This window comes from Neodiprion virginianus, chromosome 3, assembly GCF_021901495.1.
Source record: "Neodiprion virginianus isolate iyNeoVirg1 chromosome 3, iyNeoVirg1.1, whole genome shotgun sequence".
Classification (NCBI taxonomy): Eukaryota; Metazoa; Arthropoda; class Insecta; order Hymenoptera; family Diprionidae; genus Neodiprion; species Neodiprion virginianus.
Window position 1 is genome coordinate 4882582 of NC_060879.1, and position 10104 is coordinate 4892685.

Below are 10104 nucleotides of genomic sequence, written 5' to 3' on the forward strand. Positions count from 1 at the left end.
TATAGTTTGTTAAAAACAGTTTAGACTCTGCCAGATGTGAAAACATTACCAAGCGTCAGATTCGTGTATTCGACGATAAAAAAATTTCGCCTAGAATTAGAGAAAATATTGACAATATTTTTTCCCGTTATGCAAGAATGGATATTAAAAAATTAAATCTATATGAATAAAAATATGTAAAATCAATTCGCGGTTATTACAAACTTTTGCGGATCACAAGTGAGAAATAGTTTCCTTAAAATGATTTTCCTCCTTCATTTATCGCAGAGTGCGGACTAGCGATTAGCACGATATTCTTGACATTTTCATTGATTTCACTGAACTTGTTACTCACACTCAACGCAAACAGTCGTCTTTGAAATTGAAATTACGCCTGTCTTGAAATTGTTGAAAATTGAAACGCAGATTCGGTGTGAAAGAAACCATAAACAAAAAAAAAAAAAAAACCAAGTTTTGAAAAGCAACTTTTTTCCGATTCGTGAATTGATAATCAAAATTGCGTTTCTGCAAGACCTGAATTTGATTTATAAAAGCAAGAAAAAAAAAAGGAAACGTCTGATAAATCGCAAAAGTAAGTTGAAACTTTTTTAGAATTTTCGGTCCACCTTATTTTTATTACACTCTCGCGTTAGGCAACGAAAACAATTTTTGGAGGATCCAACGATGATCTCAAGTTTTTACAGAACATGTGACGGAGTCTCCTCTTGGAGTGCAATTGCAACTGTTAATAATTTTCGCACCGTCGGAAGATTTCGAAAAGTTTGACGATGGAATCGACGCTGTACTCGTGCAATTATCGACGCGCCTACGAAGACGATGATCGAAAGTTTCTCGCAAAGCTGCGGTATCGCAGTTTTGACCATTTCCAAAAAGCTCCGTGTCCCCCTTTGGAAGGGTGGTTATTTCGCAAATCATAGCGTGTTCCGTGTCTCCGATTACGACGACCTTCTCCTCTTGACCCTTGCATTTTTTCACCCTCAGCGATCCTCTTCTCTCGATTTTTTCACTACAAGTTTTAGCCGTATTACTTCGGCAGCGGTAAACATTTCCCGACGATTTTCTCGCCGACGAACGATCCCTGCAATTATTTTTCAAACTCGCCGTTGACTCGCGGCTAGATTTTTTATCATCCCGTTGACATACGTGGGAATCTTTTTTCGACAATTTCGAAACACGGTTCGCTATTCCAGGGCAACTGCAAGAACGAAAATTTTTTCGGATCAGGTTAGGATTTTGTTAGGTTAAATGATCGTGGAAAAGAAAAGATACAAGGAAGAATCGGTGTTTTCAAATTCTGCCAAATGAAATAAATTTATTACCATATGGAAACTAATCCGCACCAAAGACACACGGCGCTGAGACAGCCACAGATTGCTAATAATTGAAGCATTTTTTTTTCTTATTTGTATTTTTTATCGGCATCTCAGGACACGGGTTTGCATATCGATCGAAGTTTCTTCACTTTACAAAACCGTAAACATCGCGTCAGCATTGACGAGTTTGATTTATCGAAGTATTATGTCATATTTTCGCACGACGCGTGATTCCGAAATAGAGAAGGGAATTTTTTTTGGTTCTTTTGAATTCTCAAACCTACACCAGCGAAAAATTTTCCCCGTCGTTAATTTCAATTTATAATTCGATTATGTTTTTTTTTTTTTTTCTCTCGTCAAAGAGGAGAACGATCCATTCAATCGTTAATAAATGAAGACCGTGCGAGACGATCACGTGAGCTTCTGACGTATGAGCAACGTCAGATGACTTTTTGCAACGATAAAAAAAAAAAAAAAAAGAAATGAAAGATGAAACGAAAAAAATCGACGCGGACAAGGAAGACAAAATTAATAATCAACTACTTCTATATTTTAATCTCTAATTCATGAGAGTGGTCGATGTACTCGGTATGCAAAATCTGATGACACGACTACCGATGAAATTTTTTATATTTTTTTTTTTTGCTTTATATCAAAGCGAAGATCGCAGCAGCGTTGCCAACTTCCGAAGCAAGCAAATATTTAGAAGGTGGTCGAAATTTTTTTTCAGAATACTTTGGCTTGTACATGTTTCAGAGGAAAACGAAAATTTGAATTCAATTTTTATTGTTTTTTTCCAACGAAACTCGAAACAATAGAAATTCTTAAGTGAAAAATAAGAGTTTAAACGAGAAGTGAGAAAAATTTGAAAATACGACACAAACTCCAACCCCAAGTCAATTGTCCGTTATACTCCAAGTAATTCTTGTGTAACTCGCAACCCAAGCAAATAGTGGAAATGGTTATAGTATCCAATGCTGGATAATTGGTTTATCGATTTTTAAGAAATCAGTGAAGCATACAAAGAATGAAATATTGATCATTTGACAATATTTCTTAACAAGAAAACAACTTTCGTTTTTTCCCTCAACGGACTCTCAATTTCTTTTATAGATCTAAGGATATTTCTTTGCGGTTGGCAACACTGGATCACAGTGCGAACTTGCAAGAATTTTTGAGCAAATTCAAATCTGACTTGAAATAAGATCGTAGATAAATTGATGCGATTTTTGTTTTCTTCTTTCGAATCCGAAATATTAACATCCCTCGTATATATATATATACATACTGCAATAACGCTGGGTTCTGCAATCGTCCCGATGATTTTTTCTTTTCTCGTCACGCTTACCGCACGCGCATTCATTTTCACGTGAAATTTCCTTCTCGATGATTATCTTGCACCGGCAATCGCTGTCAGGACCGTCGTTACGATCTCGTTTCTCAGTAGCCGTGGAACATTTCGACGATTTCGAAGTCTTTGATCTCCGTTTCGAACGACGATTGGATTTCGACGATGCTGCTGGATATTTTGAGGAAGCTTCCGCTTTCGTTTCGCTTCTCTTGCAGCTCCTATTCCTTCGCTTCAACGATTTCTCTACGACGCTTGTGCACGAGCAAGACTTGAAATATACGCAGTGGGTTTTTGAATCCTCGTCGCGCAGCTCGTCTCGATTTTTTGAAATTTCCCGCGTTTTTTTTCGCGTACGTTTTTCCGGCTCCGAACGCGAAGCCCGATTCTTGTCCTCTTTCGTCGAAGTAACGCAGCACGTCTCACTTGAGTTTTCCTTCCCCGATTTTTCTCCTCTGAAACAGAGCATCCATTTTCTCGGTGACGAATTATCGCGAGATTTGCTCCCGGATTTTCTTCCCCGTTTTGACCGGAACTTCTCATTGCACTCTACTAGAAACAAATTTGTTTAAGTTAGGTTAGGTTAATATCGTTACTCGAAACAAATTTGTTAGGTTAGGTTAGGTTAGGTTAGTTACTAATATTGTTACTGGAAACAAATTTGTTAGGTTAGGTTACGTTAGTTACTAATATTGTTCCTGGAAAGAAATTTGTTAGGTTAGATTAGGTTAGGTTAGGTTAGGTTACAGGGTGGCCACTCACCTGAAAAACGCGAAATTGTCAGAGAATTGTAATCGTGCTCATGGGAAAAATAAAAATATCAGTTCCTAATCTTCGAAGCTGAAATAAATTTTTGACGGGAATAATTGATTCTTTTTCAAACGAGGATCGAAAAACGACAATTTCAATAACAAGGTATCGAAATGAATCAAGTCACTCATAATCCGGAACGAGAAAAATTTTATGGAAAAACGGTGTTTTTGCTTCTATAAAACCTGAAAATGTCGTTAAATATATTTTGAAACAATCAGTGGCCACCTTTTGTTAGGTTGGGCAAGGTTAGGTTAGGTTTATCATCATTGACGCGCTCATCAGAACCGAACGCAGTGGCCTCTTTGTAACCATCCGCCATGCGCCATCGTCAGTGAGCAGGAACTTACGGAGAGTCCAAAGTTAAAGAGTAAAAAGACTATAACTAGCCTGAGTTTGTTTGGCATTTGCATTCGTCGGAACGGTGAGCCGGTGTTTTGGACTCTGACGAAACGTGCTCGTCTCGATTCGTCGGACCTTCATTTTCTGCTGCAGGGCAAGAAGGTCGGGTTATGGAGCAACAGTCCGAGCCGCAACTCTCACTTTCTGTGTCGCGGCAGTCAGGATGCGGCAGATTTCCCAGCCACTGCATATCGTTCGGCAAATGCTTCTCGACGCATTTATTGCGAAGACGAACTACCGCTGGTACCATGCACTGGAAATATTGTAACCTTTATCTCACCTATATTTATGGTTATTTATAACCACGCGGTGAAATCGAGGGGCGAAGGCTCACTTTAAAAATCATTGATCCATTTCGTATGAAATCATACGGACAACCGCTAAGAGTTGCTGGAAATTGCTCGAATCGCGTTCGATTCCTGATTTCCTCGTGATTTCTCACAGTTTGTAGGAAATCACGGGGAATCGTATAAAAATCACGTGATTTCGGTAATCGCTGGGTATCACTAATCCCATTTCCAGGCAAGCGAGCATTTATCCAACGGCTACGTATACAGATACATTCTCGACGTCATCTTCTATTGTAAGTGAAAAAAGTTTAAGTGTTCACGAAAATGTTTATGAGAGAGTGAAAAAATTATTCTAATTTCTTTAATAATCCATGTTATTGATTGAGTATTCGGGTACCCCTGATCGTAAATTAATTATTGTTGATCTACGATGAGTAATCGATGTTTGTTTCTTGACAGTTTAGAAATCACTCGTAACGGTTGGAATCAGAAGAAATCGCACGAAGTCGCGGGTAATCTCATTGATTCGGAAATCACGAGGATCGCGGTCGAAATCAAAAGAAATCGATTCCTTTTGGAAATCGTCGTGCTACCGAATTTTCGAGTGAGCAACCCTTCGGGTGAAATATTTTTTGTACTCTGCATTTGAAGTATATGTATTTGATATACGTGTATAGTAATTTTTCATACATTTATTACCTGTGCCATGATTATTCTATCAGCATTCACTTTTTCTCGAATGCTCAGAAAATTTCTACATCATACGAATGCGTATTTAATTAATACGCTTTCGAAGTCTTGTCGGTTTTTTTTTCTCTCTCTATGCACATTTCGCACACATTTTTCAGAATCTAATGTATAGATTTTTCTTTGCGAATTTCTCGCATACAAAGAAAATAATTTTGCAAATTCTTGGGCAACTGGAAAATAAATTTCTTACAGATACGATCGAACCGGTTATATAAAAATTCGACAGAAAAAAAATTGAGAAATATATGTTAAAAATTGCAGAAAAGTATGAGAATAAGTACAGTGATCAAAAAAGGAATTTTTTGGTACAGAGCAGCAGGAAAATGTAAATTAATATGACGACCTTGTGATAAAAGGAGAAAAAACATACGGCATCGGGAAGAGAATGAAAAAACTTGGATAAATGTGCTTCTGAAAATAAAATAAAATTATCTATTCAGCAGCTGAGCAGAGCTTTGATGCGTTTACAAATGAATTTATAACCTCTTGGAAATTGAGGAATGGATAATCTCAGCTTCATACGATTGGATTTAGTGATAAGAAATTTTCTTACCAGACCTCCGGTGATCAGGCAGCATATGCAGGAAAGACAGGCACTGCAGACGCACAGGCCGATGAACTCGATCATAACATCGGTTAAAACTTGACAATTTATCACATGACGATTGATTATATTTTATAGGCTACATCTTACGAACCGCGACTGCGTTCAGTCATTAGAGCTTTATTCAGATATTTTTAAAAGATGATTATCTTCCAAACGCTCTCCGAAATATTAACGATCAAGTTAAATAAATTATCGCGATCAGATTTTGTCGGGTTTAAGAAAGTGGGAGAAAAATGTTGGAGATATTTTCATTGCATACTCTAGTTTATTTTCAAGGATTTGATAAATCGACATTATTAGAGATAATCTTATACCGTTGCCGATGATGATGGCGGAACAGTGGATACAGTGAAAAATACTCCATTGACAATGAGCTTTTTACTCACATCATTTGAGACCGTCCGTAGGTAAGTTAGGAAGTTTTGTCACGTGTAAGGAAACTTTCTCTGTCGATAATAGCGGTGGTAGCACGTGATGAATGAACAGACAACCGCGAAGGCTTGACTCGTCCTTTTCTGTCTGTTTTATGAAAAGGTGAAAAAGCAGGGGGAACAGCTTCGGTAAATGATTATGCCGACGATTAGCATCAACATCAAAGCTCGCTTAGATCAAAATTCTTAATACGGTGATGAAAAGCTTTCGCGCGCATTGCTGTGATCTCAGATCAGGGTGGTCACATACTTGGAAAACCTGAAAACGTGGAAATATCAGAGACATTAAAAGGGGTCATTGAAAATCGGGAACTTCGGGAGAATTTTTATTTTGGTCATTGAAAAAATTGGGAAATCAGTTAATTTTTTGAAGTGAAAAATTTATTTTTTCACGTCGCATCGAGAGGAAAAAAAACTAACTTCAACTGACTCTTTCGTACACTATATTTATTTTTTTTCAATTCGAATTCAATTTGAACCGAATATAGAGTTAATAAGTCTACTGATTTAGGTTCTAGTAATTTATGAGAACTGGGAAAATGACAAGGAAAACTGGGACTTACGTCCTGGTAATGTCATGAAACTTTTTTCTCAAAAATTGGTGGCCAGCTTATCAAGTTTCATTGATAAAATTTCATATTTCGAAAGCTGTAAACTAGCGATGTGACAAATATTCGCATTCGTATTTGCATTCGCGAATGGTTAAAAATTTACATTCGTTACATCACTCGAGAAAAGTATGGGTTATTTTTTTGGGTTTCCGTATAGATCCTGATAATAAACTTTTATCTATCCATCTATCTGTCTATCCAATTACTATTTGGCTATCCGACTATCTGGCGGTCTATCTAACTATGTAATTAACTATCTATCCATCTAACTATCTGCGCAACTCGCCAATCGAAATAAAAATTTCCGCGATCCGGAGACAACGAGGCGCGGCGAATTATGGAAGTTTGATCGTGGCCGTCGATTTCCGTTTTACACCCTGGTATCCCTATCAGCAGGGGTTCATACCTAGCCATGGATTCAGAAGCCACAATAACGACATCAACAATGGAGTCCTAGTGCACATCGAACCATTGCCGAATATTCGGTATTTCCGTATGTACATGCAAACCCGACGATCGAACGCGACTGCTACCTTAAACATATTATATCATACCTTAAACGTATACATGCGGTTTGGTTGTATTTTGTTACGTCGTGATGCGCTGGTCCCACAGGCTTTTGTCCTTCCGTTGGGGACCACCTCGGTCGATCCCTTCATCCCTCGTTTCAGTTTGTTGCCACCTTGTGGCCTGGCTTGTTGCTGATTTATTGACCCCTCTTTGCAAACGCTTGTTATTAATGACAAGCGATTGATAGCTGGTGCTGAGGTTTCTGCAAACGGACGACGAAACTTCTGAGATCCTCTTTCCGTATGACATATTTTACCATATCCATGATCGAGATGATCGTTATCATCACCGTTACTCGTTAATTGTTCGTTAAACTCCCGACGATTCCGTTCGCAGAAGATGTTTCTTTCACCTTCGATTCATTCCAATGCGGACGGAAATCCATTCCGAGTATGTTCGAAGTTACGGTCATGAAAAAGAACCGTGGGGGAGATTTGAAAAATCCAAGTCCCATTCCGACTTGACATTGAGTTAATATGGTATTGCGGTCAGCGTGCGGCAGGATCGCCGATCCTGTGGTCAATTCCTTGATTCTTACGACGTGAAGAAGGTGCGTGGGACTCCTTGACGTCAAAGAATAGTTCCGAGGTCACCCTGCGCTGAGGTTACGCGAACTCGTCACGGATTCTGTGGTCAAAATTGACTAGACTCCTTCGCAGTCGTTCTTTTATCAAGGTGCTTTCATGGCCTCTAATTTATAGGCTTGACTCGGACCGCACAACAAGGTGTTCGTACATTTTTATAGACTCCTATAGTATACTTTGAAATCTGCAGGCAGTGAATAATAGGACTATATGGACTTTGGCTGACGAGGGGGAGGGGGGGGGGAGTTGAAGTTTTTATCCTCTTTAAATTTCGAAGCGTTATTGACCTGTCGCAATTATTTTACAGTCAGTCATCTCGAACCCTCACAAGGTATGTATGCTTGAAGAATGGTTAAAGTCTTTGAGTTTCATATATTATCCGCGAAACCGAACCTTTGTTACATCGATATTTATGAAACTGAGGATTAATGCCCGCATTATACGCGAGGACGATCTCTGAAAATTTCATTGAGAAATCGATGGGCTCACAGCTACTCGGGACTTGAACTGATCGTTCACGGTTCGGGCTTTGTCAAAATGAAAACGACGAGTGGTTGGTCAGGATCAGATACATCGAGTTGAATTCCACCGTGGAGTATCGTTTTCATTCACAAACCCCCTTCGTGCCAAATTCTTTGTCGAAAATCTATGAAGACGACGGAGGGTTTGGATCCTTTTCGAACGGCGGAATCGTTCGCTGCTCCAGAAGCGGAGACGCCTGAAGCTTGACTAATATATCCAGCAAGGTAACAAGGTGAACAGAGTCTGCGCGATGATAATTGCTTTTCGAACGGTTTTCATTCATAAAAATTTTCGTATCTCATTCATCCCGGTTCCGTACCATTAAACCACTTAAGGCTTACCGTAATTCACCGTGAAACTATATGACCTTGTCGGCGAAGCGCGTGGTGATGAAGATGAATGAGATTCCTCTTCCTCTCCCATCTTCCTTCTTTCATTCTTTATTCATCTTCCCCGGGGACTGACTTTGCCTTCGGTGTTCCAGTCGATGGTTCAGATTGTCACTCGTTGAAAAACGTACATACCTATCTTTTCATGGTCGCTGAAAATCGCATGGAAATTTTTCTTCTCGGTAACACGGTTAATACATTTTATTAACAGATCGAAAATCGTGTCAGTGGCGTCGACGGGTTACAATATTAAAAAAAAAAAGAAGAAGAAAATAGTGAGTTGTATAGAAAATTGCAACAGTTGGAAATCTCGATAACCATTTAAAAAGTTCGAATGATTAAAAAATCTAAAACACCCTTCACCGGAAAAACACAACCAATCACACAATTTTCTTCACTTCTTTCCTTTCCCATTCGCTTTTCCCATTCCCTTTGCCTTCCCCATCTTCTTGCTTTTCTCCGGTTTTGAAGCGGCTTCCATATTTTCCTGCAGTTTGGCCGGAGGTGGTGGTGGTGGTATTTTTGGTGGCGGCAGGGGCGTAGGTGGCTTCGGAGTTCTCAATTCGAGTTCTATGTTCCTGTTCTTTGGATCGAACGAGTCTCCTTTCTTCTTTATCCGCAGCAGGAACACGTCATGGTTACCATCCGTAAGGTGGTCGCTGTGAACTTGTTGGGATCCGGGACCCCCCATTTGGGGGTGGACGGTTATCGTTCTGCACTGATCGTTGCTCTGGGCGCCGCCTCTGCAGGATCCGACCTTGTACGCGATCGTCTGCGGCTTTGCGTTCTCGTCCTTGGTCAGTCGACCCTTCGAAAATACCTTGAAGAGGACCTGGTTGTTGTCGCCGCCGTTGACTATCTTCGCCTTCTCTTCTCCCGTCTTGGGCCTTCTAATCTCAACCATTTCACAGTCGCAAGGCGGGTCCCAATTTCCCCGCATTCGTCGCACACGGTTCTTGTCCTTCTCTACTCGGATTATCAACGCGTTGTCTATCATCTCCGTTGATATTTCGTGCCAAAATTTACCTTCCCCTGCGTTGGGACGATTCTTGTCGCGGATCGCGTTACACGGCGAACCGTCCTGCATTGGAGGACAGTTGCAGAAACCTGTAACGACAATGACGATGATCATTATTACGATGATGACGATTATGGTGATTTTATTAACGAACGTTTTTCTTCTCATTTTCGTTTACTGACACGTGGTATTGAATTTTCTAGAATCCATTTTTTGGATCCAATTGGCGCGGCAGATGAGATGACGAATGACTTCAGAAATTATCGTTATAAAATGATTAAGAATAACGTTCTCAAGTGGCATTTGAATTTTCAGTCAATCAGATCTTATTGGATATAATTTTTTACAGAAATTCAAGTTGAAGTACAGGGATCTTGACTCATCTCAATATTTCTGAAGGAAGAAGCTAGAAGCCAAGGAAGTGAAATAAGGTCACGATTTGACGTCATTCTTTTTCTC